Source organism: Rhineura floridana, chromosome 7, assembly GCF_030035675.1.
Source record: "Rhineura floridana isolate rRhiFlo1 chromosome 7, rRhiFlo1.hap2, whole genome shotgun sequence".
Taxonomy (NCBI): Eukaryota; Metazoa; Chordata; class Lepidosauria; order Squamata; family Rhineuridae; genus Rhineura; species Rhineura floridana.
Genome location: NC_084486.1, coordinates 29,701,725 through 29,719,816, shown reverse-complemented (window position 1 = coordinate 29,719,816; position 18,092 = coordinate 29,701,725). Strand labels below are relative to the sequence as shown.

The following is an 18,092-nucleotide window of genomic DNA, read 5'->3' as shown; positions in this document are numbered from 1 at the left end:
TGCATAGCAAGAGGCAGCCTGACATTAAAAGTACCGTAATATTTCCATTTCATCTGAAAAGATTAACACATTCCCTAAAGTATTGCACATACAGTATATACCGCTCCTAAGTAAGCTACATTTCCCTCTGCTAGAAAAATGAATAGGTGATAGCAAAATATGTATATGATCTATTTATTCATGATGACACTTAACATCCACAAAACATTGGACAGATCATTGGGTCAAAAAGACCACTTCTCACCAAAGATATCACTCATCAAGAATAATACTGAATTGTCAAATTGTTATAGACTGAATTAGTTCTTTATATACTTCATTGCATCTTATCTGGATTTCAGGGCAGTGCACAACCAACTTGTAGCACACTACAAATAAACAATAATAAAACAACAGATAAAGTATTTAAAACAAAACTAAGTTTAAAGTGCCTGGGTGAATAAAAATGTTTTTGCCTGGAATGTCAGAAGATAAAAATCCATCTCAATTTTTTTTTAACAACACATTTAAGATCAGATAAGCCAAATCTCCACAGAAAAGTGTCAGAGTAAAGCAGACCAAAGTAAACCACTTAGTAAGTACAGATCCTGAGCAGATGAATAAACCTGCCAGATGCAGTGCCTTGGACCATCTGCTGAAAGGGTGGCCTATGCTCAGGGGTGGGGGAGGGGAATGAGTGGAGAAAGATGATATTTTCTGCACTGATTCTACCCTACAAATGTTTGTTGCCTGGTGTGTATTTGTACCCTGCAACATCAACATCTCTTTCCTTACTTTTTTTTTAAAAATACTATGCTTGAGCAGCAGAGCATGCACCAAGAGACTAATGGGAAAAGAATGTACTAGATAGCAGAAGCAAACTCTGAGCTGCCTGGGATGGAAAGTTTGGCCCTGTAGTGGGGAAACCTCCCTAAAACCAGTTTATCTAATGAGTACTTGTAGAGAGTCTCTGTGCAGCTAGATTAATTACCTGGGAACCACATGTAAGTAACCATGGGTTCCATGATAGATGAAAGGTGGGATGTAACTGTAATAAAAAAAATGAATGTGTATAAGAGAGGCACAGCTATCATGATTTCTTATCAGTGAAATGAACAGAATGAACAAAAAACCCAGGAGAATGAGCAAGGAGACCGAGCAAGGATATGGGAAAATAAAGAAGTACCAGTGGAGTGGCTAGTTTTAAACATTTTAATCAACTAAACACTTCAGTACAAATTTTATTCAGTCACACTGTGAGTTAGAACATAAGAAGAACCTGCTGGATCAAGCCAATGGCCCATCTAGTCTAGCATCCTGTTCTTACAGAATTAAGGGAACATGTGGCTGTTTCTGAAGCCATTTTAATTGTTGTTATGTAATAGAGAATGAAGGAAAATATTTAAATGGCTTTTCAAAAAATGGGTGGTACTTTTGTTTCTTGCACGCCTTTTTGGGCGTTCTTTAAAAAATATATATTTTATGTATAGTGCCATATGCGTCTGATGGCACTATATAAATAAATAATGATTATGATGATAGTTCAAACATAACAATCTCTATCCAATATACTATGCTTTATCATCCAGAAGCGCCTTCTGGCACACATAGCTTTGTCAAAGCTTTTTTAGTTTCTTAAACCGCAGTTTCCCATGACATACAAACCTGGAAACTGTGGTTTGAGAAATCAGGAATCATTTGCTGAAGCCAGGAATGTAAGGGAGGAGGGAAGGGTACAACTAGGAGTGATTGAGTGATCACATGGCTTGTTCCAGGACTGAGAAACAAGGTTTATTGCACTAATTGCATCTGAATGGACTAACATCTATGGTATTTTGAGGAGCTGAGGATGATTAAATGACAGGATCAACATTTAGAGCACAAGTCATAAAAAACATGACTGAGAATCCATTTATGGTCCTACTCTGTAATGATGATGGTGGTGAAGAAATATTACTTCTCTGCCATCACTGCATCTGCTCAATGTCACCAAGTGAAGCTATTTCAAGTAGTGAAGGGCCTTTGCATTAATTCAGGGAAGCAAGACCTGGAGTCCTCAGAGGCATACTGTGATTTTGCAGATAAGGTCACTCATATCTATACCAACCTGGATGCTATAATTGGTGCAGAGCCTGATATGGATAGTATTAGTACACCATTTCACAGCACATAGGAATACTTTTGAGCTTGTGCAACCTGAGGATGTGGATACCTTTCTTGCAGGGTTGAGGCCTACCACACGCTCCCTGGATCCTTCCCCATCCTGGCTACTGAAATCTGCCAGGGCTAGGTTGGGTTCATGGACCTCTGAGGTGACACTTTGGGATATGGATGGAGGAGGCATACAATGGTATGGGTTTCCATGGACCTCTTGGCAGTTTTTGATACTATCAACCCTGTTATCCTTCAGGAACAATTGTCTAGGTTAAACCTTGGAGGCACAGTGTTATGGTGGTTCTGGTCCTTCATGGAGAATCAGTCTCAGAAAGTGGTGTCAGGGTATTTCTGTTCCACTACTTGGCATATAGAGTGCCTCAGGGATCAATCTTATCCCCAATGCTTTTCAACATCTACATGAAATCACTAGAGGAAATTGTTTGGACGTTTGGGCTGAAAGGTCATCAGTATGAAGAAGACACTCAGCTCTACCTCTCTTTTCTGTCTAGGTTCTGCTAGGGTTGACTGTTACTTGATAGTATTCACTGGCTATATATTAGACCTATTACTTTAAAGCAAAAACACCCACAGTACATCTTTTATATGATGTTATATATTTGTCTGAGAAATATTTGTGCGCCACCTTGTGAGAAAGTTTATTTTTGAAAGGCGGGATATAAACCTACAAAATAAATAAATAATGAATACACAAAATACACATTGGTATCACGTAACGTCCAATGTGGAGAAAGTTGCTTTAGCTGCCAATTGCTGGCAATACATTGAAAGTACATCCAGGATAAGGCACACATGGATAAACAGCAAAATGTTAAAATTCCATAGAATTCAGTGGTATCCCAATCAACCATGGCAACAGAGGATGAGGTAAATGACCAGTTTTACACTGTAACACTTTACATCTTGTTTGTAAAATATTATCACTTGAAGAAACATATATGGCACCTTGATACATCATCCAGTCATCCCTATTGTAAACCACTGCAATTGATCCTATTGGCATGACTGAGACTGAGTAGATAAACAGAGCCACATGTTTTACACAACCCTTGTCTCTTTTACAGTTCTTTCATTCTTCCTGTTTCGTCCCTAACCATGACCTTTCTGACACTAACTATTTCTGTGGAAACAGTATGATGACAGAAATCCAACAAGAACCAAAGATGGGAGGAAAGCTCTTATTTCAAAATATGTGGAATAGCAACAGAAAAAGGAAGTTCAGCTAATTATTGGCAAAGTAAATTGCTCTTGATACAATACAGAATGATTACTTTTCCACCTAGCTACTTCCTGGTGTCAAAGTAACTCTAGATTCTGGTGAGGTGAAACAGCATGAAATGGAAATTTTGTAAATATCAAGACCCACATAAGCCCTTGCTGACAATCTGAGCTTAGCAACTGATTCCATTTTAGAAAGAAAGACTTAACACCATTCATAACTCTGAATTCCCAAGATAAATTCTTTTTTGCTTTTTTTAAAAAAAGAATGGGACATAGATTTCTTGCATTGGAAAGATGTATAGCAGTATAAAAACTCACACTATTAAACTGAGGAGAAAAAAACCCAGTGTCCCATCATTGTTTAAGGAAACAGAAAACAGTTAACTTGCACTGTCTTCTTTTTGCCATAAGGCTGAGAAACAAAAACAAATAAGGCTAGTAGTAGTTCCTTAGGTATTTCAATGCCCAAAGTTGAATATTAAAATCTGTTAAATTAAATTAATACCCCAGTCACCATCAACATCTGGAACTTATTGGTTTCAGTGCAGTTATATCAGCTTCTATAATTTGTGGATTGCCTGCCTTTGGGAGATGATTTTCATTCAAATACACATGTACTCTGTGATAATGAACACAGCAAAACAGACATGGGTATAATCATTAAGATGCATTTTCCCACACAGAAAGGACATCCATTATCCACACAGAAAATCATAATGTGTGAACTTTGAAAATCTGGTGCGCAAAAATGTCTGATGTGACCATTTAGTGTTAAATAATCATCCATCCTGTCACAGAGTGACAAACAATCACATAGGTTGATATAATAGTTCTAAACCTTGGCCCAGGGATCACCAGTGGTCTGTGGTATACTTTCAACTGATTCCCAAATGAAACATTGAAAAGGATAAAGGAAAATGCTGAAGAGCAGGAGGTTTCTAATACATTGCTCAAGAGGCAAGCCACTTTTCAGTTTAAATTCATATTTTACTTTAAAAAACAAATAGCAATGCAAATGGCTGCAGTGGAAACTATAATGAAACTGCTGGCTGTGACAATTCTGCCCCATGGACACACATACAACTTTGCTGGAGTAGCCATAAAGGACACATCTGGCAGTTGAGTTTAATTCAGAAGCTTCTCCTCTCAGATGGTGGCCCACATAGAATCATTAAACCAGAACAACAGCCTTCAATACAACAAAGTTCAGAAATCATTGTCCTAATCTGATTGGTCCCATTAACTCTATGGGAGTTTTTTTTTTACCTGCTTCCTTACTTCCTACTCCCCAGCTGCCAGATATTATTTTCTGTAAAAGATAAACATAACTAGACTTTGAGAACTGCTAGCTAACGTATCTCAGCCTTGAAGGTCTATCCAGTAAATCTGTGAAAGCAAGAAAACTGATCACAATTCACAAACAGTTAAATTACAGTAGATTTTAAGGCTAATAATAATAATAATAAATAAAAATAGTTAAAATGTATACAGTGTTTTGGAATGACTGAAGTGTTTCCATATCATACTTTATTTTAAATATAATCTTTACAACTCTGTAATGAAACCCTGTCTTATTATTTCCAGACAGCAAATCTGGATGAGGCTTAGAGAGAGCAACTTGCCTAAGGCTGCCTACTATGTTCACAGCAGATGCAAGATTTGGATCAGAGATGTCCTAGTTCAGAGCCACTATATCAGCTGTCATGAAAACCAAATTAAAAATACAGAAAAGATGTGGTCCATTCCTTTATTGCAACAAAGCTCCAAGATGCCACACTGATTTTTCTGCCATGGGCAAAGAGTTCGCTATAGATGGGTTAAGGGCAGCAACAGTAACTTGAAATATAGCATTACTTGTTGCTAGGATTTACAGCATGAAATATTTCTTATTACCATACACTGTTTCTTTTTAAATTCACATATTTTGATTAACATCAAGATGTGTTGTTACAGATAAAAACACTTAAAAAGAAGGTATTAGCATAGTTGAAGTCCAGCTAGCTTCTTCAGCGTTTTGTCAAAAATCAGTGCTGTAGCCAAGGGCTTTTAATGAGAATGGAATGTATTACTTCATCTGAAATACCTGGATCACTTATGCTTACTAAATACCAAGTACCTTTGGACTTTTCTGGCTGTTGATCAAATCTTGTAAGCAAACTTCTACAACCTGCACCATTTCCCACTCATTTCATCTTACACTTGTAACAAATGTATTAAGCAATGATCAAAATCCTATCCTTCAGCCTTTCACTCTAAACATTATGGTTATTTCCTGATGTGACTATTTAGTTATGGCCTGTAGGTATTAGGGCTTCTCAGACACATTTTTAAAAGACGCTATTTTTGTATGACAGTAATGTGCTATGATAGTCATTCTCCATTCCTCACTTGCCTCCAGCTCATAGCATTATAGAAATCTCTGTTGCATTCTCCACCTCTATTAAGTGCACTGCAGAGGACTGAGATGAAGGAAGAGAGCAGAGCACAGATAATAAATTCTGGTTCATAAAGAAGGCCAATAACTTAATAACAGTAGTTGAAAACCCTTGAGAACGTAACTTTTCCTTTATCATGAATCTATATGCTACTTTTCTTTCTTGTTTTGTGTTATTTTTACTTTATTTTTTATTCCTTCCCCCTTCACTTTATATGTATTTGTGTAAGGGTTTTCTGTATTACAAAATTATAATAAAATATTTTCAGGGGGGAAAAAGAAAAAAAGGAGGCAGCATGGGTGTTACCTGGTTTTTAAAGACAAACAACTAAATAAATACATGTTAATCAGATTGTAAATCTGCAGGTAGGGTCTGTTAATTTTACAATCTTTGTATAACAGCCATTTTAGGAAAAACACTGCAACTTTTACCCTGGATTCAAAGACCTAGGCAACAATTGCCATGTGCCCAAGGGAATATTGGACATGCTTCTTGAATAACAGCACCCTCTTCCCATGCCAAATGGCAAGCCTCTTTTGAAACTGAGGTGATTTCATAAGCAGGTTATGATATGGCATGAGGAGAAGGTTTGCCATTCAAAAGTAACAAATTCCACTGGGCAAGCCATAAAATAGCTCTTTGGATCTCAGGGATTATATTCTGTTGCTCTTCAAAAGAACACAGAATGGCTTTTATATGGTTTTCAGGAATCTTATAGGCATCAGGCACCTTATTTTCAAACTGATTATTGGGGGGGGAGCAAGTTAGTGTCCCCCAATGCCCAGCCTTAATGGGAGGCAGATATCCTCATGAGAAGCCCATGGGACAAAGCAGTAAAACAGGTTGGTTGTCACAGCACTGTGGAGAGCTCCCCCTAGTGAGCTCCAGCAAGGGTCAGAAGAGACCTCTACTAGCCTCTACTAGGCTTCACCCACTTTTGAAGAACTAGTGTCTGTTAAAGGGCCAGTCCTCTGGCCTGAAGACAGGCCATTCTTATGAGTTCTGTGTCCTTCTGCCTGGTGCTGGTGAGATAGTGTGAAAGGCACTCAGTCCTTTGAGCTGAGGGGAAGGTGCCTGGGAGAGTCCTGGCTCTTGTTCTACAGGTTCTACTGGTGGGGCATTTAGTTCAGTTGGCTCCTGCCTGGCAGCCTCAAGTTAGTATCATACCCCCAGAATATTTTTAACACATAACTTATTCTGTTTTCTGACTTTGCAGAGTATCTATGCATAAAAATAAATGTGGTATATTTAGGTTCATTTCTTTCCAAACTTTATTGTGGGATTAGATAAATTCTGATGCTATTTTTGGTGTTACAACTGCTCCTTCTCTTTGGCTCATGGCTTAGTCCAGCCTTTCCCAACCTTTGGGTCCCCAGATGTTGCTGGACTACAGTTCCCATCATTCCTGACCACTGGCCACGCTGGCTGGGGCTGATGAGAATTGCAGTCCAACAACATCTAGACCAGCCTTTCCCAACTAGTGGGCCACCAGATGTTGTTGGACCACAACTCCCATCAGCCTCAGCCAGCATTGCCAATGGTCAGGAAAGATGGGAATTGTGGTCACATCTGGTGGCCCACTAGTTGGGAAAGGCTGATCTAGACCAAAGGTTGGGAAAGGCTGGCTTAGGCTACAAGCTTTAATATGTTTAGTCTGTAGATTAAGCCACTGAAGCTTCAGTTGAATAATAAATCAAATTTTAATCAGTGGACCTGAAGCTAGTGGCAAGCTTGGTTTACTGTTTGATTTTGAGGCCATTTTTGTTTTACTACCGCAACATGAAAACAATTACTAGAATGCCTTGCATTCTACCAATGAATGGTTGTTAATTAAATTGTAAGTTCTCACACTTCGTTCAATACCTTGAAGCAAGGCCAGTGTCAAGGCATGATGTACACACATGTGTGCCATCAGCCCCTTAGGGAAGCCTTGACCGCCATCTTGGTTGATGGCAGGCATATGCGCATAGCGCGGTCAGCATTCACCACAATGGGAGAGGTAGGTAGGGCATGTAGGCGGGTGTCGTGAACCTGCACAATTGTAGGGGAGTGCCTGGGAGCTCCCTCTCTGAGATCTGCGGTAGGGTCAGGAGCCAACGCTGCCAGATTGCGGAACAGGAGCGCTACCCTCCCATCCTAAGGAGGGGCCCTCTGGCGACGGCCCTGTCTCAAAGCCAGGGTGGTGTAGTGGTTAGAATGTTGGCTAGGTCCTAGCCTAGGTTCAATGCCACTTGGCCATGAAGCTCAGAAAGAACCAGGAAGAAAACTGTTAATTCCCATTAGCTTTTTCATGACATTTAGACTATTGTCACATCCACACATCCCACCCCACCCCAGGAAGAATCCTGGGCACTGTAGTTTACTCCTCACAGAGCTACAGCTCCCAGCAACAAACTACAGTTCTCAAGATTCTTTGTGGGAAATCATATGCTTTAAATGTATGGTGTGGATGTGACCTAAATCTATACTTGAGTCTTAAATTGGTTTAATATGTAAATCCTGGGTTTAACCAGGCATGGAGATTGGTGGTGGAGATCTCCAGCAGAATTCTCATCATCTTCATCAAATGTGTAATTCACAGAATTCTTTGGGGAAACTGTGACACTTATATCACCAATATACGTTTTTAGCCTAAATCTGTCCCATTGGGATGGGTCTGCACAAATGAAGGGCTGCTTGTAAAGCTAACTTTTAGCCAGTGTTGGTAAGTCCAACACTGTGCTCAAGCATATAGATTCTGTTGGTGCAGAGGCCCTTGGGCTTGTGTGCATCATCCCATACAGAACATTTTGTGAAAAAGAGGCCTATTTCCATACCTTCATATATATGTTCGCCCCTCTCTTATGCATTCCATCTGCCTAAAAAGATTCTGAATTTAGCATATGGTATTCTTGCGTGCAAGCTGGCCTCACTTCACACAAAATATTTACAGTATAGGGGCACAAAAATCCGCGGCTTGTTCCCATGCAGTAGTGTGTGCAGACAGTACATATTGAAGGGCAATGTGAACCAGCACATGAGCACCCACCCATTTACTTAAATAAAGGAGCATATCCTCAAAATGTGCCATCTGATTGATGCAACACAAGCTTCCTTCTGTTGGCACTGTATCTTTGCTAAAATATGCTGAGACCCCCATGGAAGCAGCCTGATCACACACCATACTCTCTACTCTGCTCTGTGGAGCGACTCTTGTGTAATGTCAAACAAGTGTACCTATTTTCATCCAACAACTGTTAGAGGTTATGTGAAACTTAGAGTATTAATAACCTCATTCATTCAAATATTCCTATGCTTAAAAATTAAGCAGATGGTTAAGCTCCTTGACTAAATCAGAGACAAAGTTCCACAAACATTTCCAAGGAGACTTCCCATGAGAATAAGGGGAGAGTGTCTTGGGGGGATGGGGAAGGAACCACTTGGGATATTAACTGGAATATATGATCCTTGTTTATTAAAGAACATCTCTCTTGTAAAGTTAGATTGGCTTTCAGCCACCACACCCATAATCCCCAGTTGGCACCTGGTATGGTACATCCAGTTGGCAATGGGCTCTGAATGTGTTATTCAAAGCTGTACACAGCTCTCCAAACTGGCAAGGAAAACCTTTTTGCTCTTGCCTCAAAGAAGATCCTATTAGAAGATGCAAAAGACGGACAGACACAAACTAAGTGTTTCTCATGAGCAAAACAAAAGGAGTACCAATGCAGCAGGCATGTGACACAATCTGGCCCTGTAAAATGCCTGGATGGGAAATCATCTGGGAAACACATGAAAGTTGCTTGGAGCTAATAAATATATAAATAAAAATAAATGTATGAAGTTGCCTAAAGCAAGGGTCCTTCCTTGTCCTGTTACCTAATTTCCTCTTACTGGAAATGCTGGGGGTGGAACCTGAGCTATGTAACTGAGCCATACTATCTTTGCTAATTTTATTTATTTAAAGTGTGCCACCTTTTATTTATTTATTTAAAGCATGGAACTTGTTCTGGGAAGATAAACAAAGAATAAAACAAGCAGGCATGTAATGCAAGCCTCTGGATCGAAAGTGAATGAAACAGGCCGTGTACCAACATCAACATCCTCAAAGTGATGAAGAATCCTAATACAGAAAAAGACAAATGTCACTACATAGGAATTTTCTTTTAAAAAACTATTTTCTCTTTTTTTCCTCCACAGCACAAAAGCGTTTTCTCCTATTCAGGACAAAAGCTTTTGTAAAACTGCTGTTTAGGAGAGTCAGCACTACAGAATGAAAAAATCTAAAAGCAATAAAATTGTTTCTCGCATACCAGCAATATGTATAAAAAGGCAGATAGTTATATAATATGCTTTTGTGGTGGGGGAGTCAGTATTGATTTTTAGGAAGTAGGGTAGATTAAGATGACATGCCATTAAATGTTTTAGACATTTCCCCATGACTCCCCCCTGATGTGTAACTATAGCAGTGATTGTACTCATTGGCAGAGCTGTTTTTCTACCACATGGTATGCATATTTCAGCATCCAGCATTATTAACTCATGACCAATTGTCAGTTGATCATTATCTAACACATGAGGAAGCTAAAAAAGAATCCTTATTTGGTCAAAAGCAGCTTTTCCCCACCACTGTCTATATTTTTCCTTCCCAGGCCCTTCAGTTGGTTTATTATTTGCTGTCAACAAAGAACCAGAAGTTACGTGTATATTTTTTAAAAGAAAAAAACTGCAAGGAGGGAAAATCAATCTTTATCATGTTTTAAACACTTAGCTGGTATTATTAAACCAAGCAGATTTGTTCCCTGAAAGTAAACTCTTAGTTGCCCTCTAGTGTCATATCGATGCTGTGCAGAATAAGGAAAATGAAAAGAAACACAAACTCTGACAAAAGAAATGCAAGAAGACAATAAGGGATGCTAAAAAAGAATGTGAGGAACACATTGCTAAAAACATAAAAACCAATAACAAAAAAATATTTAAATACATTCCAAGCATGAGATCATCTAGGGAGGCAGTTGAACCTGACAACAAAGAAGTCAAATGTGTGTTAAAGCAGGAGATTGCAAAGAAGCTAAATAAATTCTTTGCATCTGTCTTCACAGTGGAAGATGTAGAGCAGATCCCTGTGCCTCAACTACCTTTTGTAGGAAGATAGCGGTGATGAGAGATGATGAAGTCCTAGGCTTAATATACAAAATAAAAACTGGCAAATCACTGGGTCTGGGTGGCATCCACCTGAGAGTTCTCAAAGAAATCAAATGTGATATAGCTGATCTTCTAACAAAAATATGTAACTTGCCCCTCAGATCTGCCTCCATACCTGAGGACTGGAAAGTGACCAATCGTTTAAAAAAATGATCCAGGGGGGATCCCGGAAATTATAGGCCAGTTAGCTTAATGTCTGTCCTGGGAAAACCAATAGAAAGTATTGTTAAAGATAAAATAACCAAGCCATATAAAAGAACAATTTGCTAAAGCAGAGTCAGCATGGCTTCTGCAAGGGTAAGTCTTGTCTTGCCAACTTACTGGAGTTCTTTGAGAGTATCAATAAGTATATAGAGGTGATCTAGTTGACATAGTGTACCTGGACTTTCAAAAGGCTTTCAACATGGTGCCTCACTAAAGACTGCTAAGTAAGCTTAGCAGTCATGAGATAAGAGGAGAGGTCCTCTTGTGGATCAGGAACTGGTTAAGCAGCAGGAAAGAGAGAGTAGGAATAAATGGACAGTTCTCCCAATGGAGGGATGTAGAAAGTGGAATCCCCTAAGCATTGGTATTGGGACCTGTGATTTTTAACTTGCTCATACTAAATTGTTCAGAGCTCCAAAAGGACCTCTCCAAACTGAGTGAATGGGTGGTAAAATGGCAAATGCAATGTGAGCAAGTGTAAAGTGATGTATGTTCAAGGCAAAAAAATTTCACATATATGTACATGGGGTCTGAACTGACCATGACTGACCAGGAACAAAACCTTGGGGTCATAGTGGATAGCTTGATGAAGATGTTGACTCAGTGTGCGTCAGCTGTGAAAAAAGGCAAATTCCATGCTAGGGATCATTAGGAAAGACAATGAAAATAAAACTGCTGATATAATGCCGTGGTATAAATCTATGGTGCGGCCACAGTTAGAATTCTGTGTTAAATTCTGGTCACCTCACCTCAAGAACATTGTAGAGTTGGAAAAGATTGGGGGAAAAGGCAACCAAAATGATCAAGGAGATGGAGCAACTCCACTATGAGGAAAGGTTGCAGCATTTGAGACTTTTTAATTTAGAGAAAAGGCAGGCAAGAGGTGATACGATAGAAATTTATAAAATTATGCATGCCATGGAGAGAGTTTTTGTCCCTCTCTCATAACACTAGAACTTGTGGACATCTAATAAAGATGGATGCTGGAAGATTCAGGACAGATAAAAGAAAGTACTTCTTCACACAGAACATAGTTAAGCTATGGAACTCACTCCCAGAGGAGGCAGTGATGCTCACCAACTTGGACATCTTTAAAAGAATATTAAATTAATGGAGGATAAAGGTATCAAAGGTTACTAGCCACGATGGTTGTGCTCTGCCTCTGAATACCAGTTGTTGGAAACTGCGGGGAGGGGGATGTCTTTGCACTCAGGTTCTGCAGGCTTCCCCTGGACATAGGGCTGCCAGGTCAGAAGCATCCTAAACCCTGAGATTTCAGGGGCCTTAGTGATGTCATGGGGTGGGCCCTAGTGATGTGATTAAGCATCAGCCACAGTTGCTTGGAGCATACCACTCAAACAAACAAAAAATCTCTGATGGGAAATCATAATTTTTAGCTAAATGAGCGTGTTTGTAGGTCCAGCTGAAGTGACAGGATCATTCCTTCTCACCTGCTTAGAGAGCCTGAGTAAGGAACATTTAATCTAGTTTGCTTGCTTCTGTCAAGAAGGGTCTAAGTGTCTCAGGCCAGGCCAGTCACTAGAAGGCCATTGTAGGAAAGCCTAGTGGAGATGTTAGATGGGAGCACTCAGGAGTAAAGATGGATGCCCCTGAAGGCTGCCATTCTAAACACACTTACTAAGGGACTAAGCCCCATAGAGCTCAACAGGACTTACTTCTGAGTAGATATTGTTAGGATTGTGCTGTTAGTAAGGCTTGACTAGGGATCCTCTGCAGTGATATCCATACCAAAGCCAGGTTGGCAACTCCTTGCCTGGAATGTCCTTCCTGCCTTTTAATGTAGCTGCTCCAAACTTCTTTACAGACTTGAGCCTTCACTATAGGGAGAGGTTTCAGAAATGAGTAAGAGGAAGATTCTCTACTTGTTCCTGCCTACCTGTGGGCTGCTATAAACTCACTTAGACAGCCAACACAATTCCAGTGAGTAATAACTGACAGATAGAAAAGACACATGGTTTGGTCTACCTTCACAGGCAGTAGATTGGGAACAACAGCAATTGAAGCCACACTTCCCAGTATGTGAATTCTCTTTTTACCACTATTGGGCAAGAAACAAACCATCATGCATATAACAAGAAAAAAAAGACAGTGATGTCTTCCTAAATGCAATACCATACCAACCACAAGAGTCCTATGAGTAAAACAGAAAACTCAGCATCTCATAGCCAGTCAGGATTCCTAACCAAAACTAACAAAATCCTGGCAGCCAGTCAGCCAAAGTCACAGAAATCCCCATGCAGCACAACATGACCCAGGGGTTGCAGCTAGTGCAGAATGCTGCGGCACGATTTCTGACCCTATCAGCACATAATACCTCTGCTTTGAAATCTGCACTGGCTACTGATTTGCTACCAGTCCACGTTCAAGGTGTGCTTTGCATATTACGGGTTCCACATAGTACTTATTCTGCTCTTGTAAGAAATCGATCCTTTAGTGGGGCAGCACCTACACTTTGGAACTCCCTGCCTATTCACATTAGGCAGGCACTTCATTGAACTCATTTTGGCACTTACTAAAAACATTTTTGTTTAGGCAAACCTACTCAGACATGTAGAAACAATTATGTTTTTAATCTGTTTTTAACTCATTGCTGGTTTTATTATTTTGAATGTTTTTAAATACCTGTCTTTACCTGGTTTTGCCAATAATTTTATTGTTTTAATTCCTTCTCTAAGCTGTTTTGAGGTTTTTAACAATAAAGCAGTATATAAATGTTGTAAATAAAATACATAAATAAATTTCGGAGTCACTGTGGCCCTTAGGTCTCTTTCCTCTTTTAGGAACAAAGGAATCTGCATGATACCGACTCAGGCCATTTGATACCATCTAGCTCAGTACTGATGACATGGACTAGCATTGGCTGTCCAGGATTCCAGGCAAGAGTCTCTTCCAAAGATTGAATTTTGGACCTTTGCATGCAAAGCATGTGCCCTACAACTGAACTACAGCCCTGTTTAAAAAAGTATATTTTAAATGTTTTCTTTTCAATTCACTACTGAATGCACAGCATAGTAGGGCAGATCCACACCATTCATTTAAAGCACATTCAACATACATTTGAAGCACATGAATCCCACCACAGAATAATGGGAACTGTAGTTTGTTAAGGATGGTGGGTACTATAACTGTGAGGGGGAAACTATACTTCCTGGGATTCTTTGGAGGAAGTCATGCGCTTTAAATGTGAGTTGGATATGCTTTAAATGTATTATGTGGATCTGCATTACTTGAAAAGCTGTCTGCACAGAAATCATTTTAATTAAATTTTAAAATGGAAATAAGCTACAAAGTGTACTGGGTGACCATGGGCTATGCACCATCTCTCAGCCTAATCTGCTCCTCAGGGTGAAAACAACATGACAACCCCAAGGAAGAAGGGCACACTTAAAATGTAGAGGAAATAATAATTTGTAAATAATAATTTAGACCCATAATGTGAAATCAGATACGTATCAAGTCGTAGTATGTAGAAATATTTATATAAGCATGAATGTCAAAGATGTTTATTATTTACACAACCTGTAAAGATATTTATAGTGCAATCCTATGCAAGTTTACTCAGAATCAAGTCCCAATGTATTCAATGGGGTTTACTCAGACAGGGAAGCATGCACCGAATTGCAATTCAGTGAAGGAACTTCACTCACTCAATCCAAAATTCAGAATCATGCCACTTTAAGCTGTTTTCCAAATGTTTTATACTTGTTTTTTGGTTATTGGATTTTAAATGGCTATATTTCTTGTTGTGAGCTGACTTGATGATTTTCAACCCTACCTCACAGGGTTGTTAGAAATATTCCATATAAACACGCTGGAGATGTAAAAAATGCACATACCCAATATAATAGTTTATTTCAAAATCAGTTGGCCATTGCAGAACTTTTTTTAAAAAAAGTATTTGTTTCCTGCCAAATAAAAGCAATGACACCTGAATAAGCTTTGGCTAACTGCTTTAATAAAAAAAAAAGGTCAGAGGGGGAAAGATTTACGACACAATCCTTTTCTGTCTTCACTCAAAAGTTCCATTGATTTTCAGCACAATCCTAACCATGTCTACTCAAAAGTAAGTCCTACTGAATTCAGTGGGGTTAACTCCCAGGTATGTGGAATTAGCATTGTAGCTTTACTCGCAGAAAAGCTTCTGATTGGGAAGGTTTTCAAAACAGGTTATGAATAAGACAAACTGCCCTCTTCAACAGTCCAGTAAAATTTAAACTTGTTTGACTCCTTAATTAAAAATGTATAGCACTGCAGCATGTGCACTTTTTAAAATTTCTGTTCAAAACTTATTTGAAACATAAAATGTATAATATGCAATTTTTGCAAGTAATTATAAAAAACCTGCATGTACACTTTTATTATAAGTTTAACTAAAATTGTTTAGTGTGTATGACCTCCAAGATCCTGCTATGATCTTCTGTTGTAGTGCAATCCTATGCATGTTTACTCAGAAGCAAGTCCCACTCCTGTACAGAGAAAGTACTCTTCATGCTGCTGAAAGCTATATATTTACTGAATTCCTGATGTGAGACAAGCAGGAGAAGGAAACTGTTATCAGAACTTGAAATGGGGTTCAGGTATTGCCTGGGGGTCAACAAATCTTGTCAATCCCAACCCTGACTTCACTTATTGGCTAAAACCCTGAAAGGGCAGGGATTAGAGCAGCCAGTACTAAGAGAAGTTGCGGGGGGGGGGGGCTGACACTTTGGTTTATATCTCTTGAACCAGACCACCTAGAAACTTTTTTTTTAAATGAAAGCATAAGTCTGGAGATTAAGGTGACTCACCCAGAGACCTGCAGGACTCCAAAAAACCAGTGTCTCCTGGTGAAAACCGGAGGCCTGGAAACCCTACCTGGGCATCTGGTTGGCAACTGTGAGAACAGGATGGTGGACTGGATGGGCCATTGGCCTGATTCAGCAGGCTGTTCTTATGTTCTTAAGTTAATTGAAGTAAGTTTCATTGATGTCAATGGAGCTGGAGTATAAAGGGCAGCCCTGATAATTTTTTGTGTGGATTGTACCACTTCAAGCTGCAGGTGGAGGATTAGATGTTTGAATGCTTCATCATATAATAAAACAATGTTCATGTACAAACCAAGTATGTTGGAGAGAAAGATGTCATGTAACCTCCGTAGCATGCTATTTTTCTGTGTGTAAGAAGTCCCCCCCCCTTATGATAGAGTATTTAAACATGAAACCATTCCCATCCCCCTCAGCTTGAAATGGTACAGTCTAGGAAAAGCTTTATCAATTGAAAATATCAATTGGCAAGTTTTGTATAACATTTAGCTTTGAGAATGTCTCTTCGCATCAGTTATTAACATTGACTGCACATTGTATTTTGTATGTAGATTTTTCTTCTTATTCTGAGAAGACTTCCATTTTTTTTTGAAGGAATCCTTCTTGCTTCCAATAGCTTCTTTGACTCTGCTCGTTATCAACGCGGGCATCCTCTTGGCCCTGATGGTAACCTTCCTGATCTGTGGCATACAGCTGAGCTTCTAATACTGTGTTTTTAAACAACTCCCATGGATTTTGGAGTGATTTGACCCTCTTGATTCTGTCTTTCAACTTTTGTTTTACTAATCCCCTCATTTTTGGGAAGTTTCCTCTTTTGAAGTCAAATGTAACCATGTTGGATTTTCTTGGCAGCTGGTCGTTTTACATGTATAATTTAATAGCACTATGGTCACTGCTCCCAATAGAATTGACAACACTTGCATCTTGCACTAGGTCCTGGGTGCCACTTAAGTCCAGGGTTGCCGCGCCTCTGGTGGGTTCCATGACCAACTGTTCTAAGGCACTGTCATTTGGGATATCTAGAAATTTTACTTCTTTGTAATGACTGGAGCACATATGTAGTTGAAGTCAACCATTACTACAACATTTCCTAATTTGGATGCTTCCTCAACTTCATTTTTGGGCTGGGTTGTCAGACTCATGGTTGTACGTTTAAGTAAGAAAACAACAACAAAAAGATTAGCACAGTTACATGCTGCTTTAAAAATAAAATAAAACCAAAGCAGTTCACAACACTGGCTTAATTTGTAGATGAAAAGGATGGCATGGAAGCCACAAAGGCTGGGAAAAGGGCTAGAAAAACAAGCATGTCTGAAATCCTGGAGAGTCGCTGCCAGTCAGTGTTGACAATATTGAAGTAGATCAGGGTTTCCCAAGAGTTTCAGTTCATTGATAAACTTATAAAGTCAACAAATACTGATATATGATTAGCATTTATTAATCGTCAATCACCATGACTAGAAATCATAAAATGTAAAAAATAAGGAATATTGTTACATTGTGGAATCATCTTATGAAATACAGAGGTTCTGCATTGGCAAGGGAAGTGCACTCTGTACATGTCCTTGCCTTTTATTTCTGAGGCTCATAGTTCCTAATTAAATTTTTCTCACTATACCTTGTAAACTTCTTTTCCACCCCAGGCCCTTTTCGATCCCCAGGTCTTCATTCACCCCCTGCACAGTCCCATCAACCCCACAGGGTAAATACTGACCACTTTGGGAAAATCTGAGCTACATGGACTAAAAGTCTGACTTGGTATAAGGCAGTTTCCTATGTGAGCCCATTCAGGGAGGAGAGGAGACTACTGAGCAAGGGCATCTTACCCAGAACCTGGAACTAGCATTGATCACCCTTGTTTCCCATAAGGGAGCACACAGCAAGGCTGATCTTAACAACCTATTGCCCAACATAGAGGATGTTTATGAGCTATGCCTTTTCAGCCCTCCCCCCCCCTTTTAATGCATGGATGGTGTTTATCATTACATTTACAGGATGTGGGACAAAGACATTTAACAAGAGTTTGATGAGAAATCATGGCATCTATTACTTTCGGTAAAACTTCATTCCT

General features: G+C 39.4%; 1 protein-coding gene across 2 annotated transcripts in view; it reads right to left on the bottom strand.

The window, feature by feature from the left end:
* Positions 1-18,092, bottom strand: part of ARID5B (AT-rich interaction domain 5B) — a 241,846-nt gene that overhangs the window by 83,447 nt on the left and 140,307 nt on the right. The gene's annotated exons all lie outside the window — the stretch shown is intronic.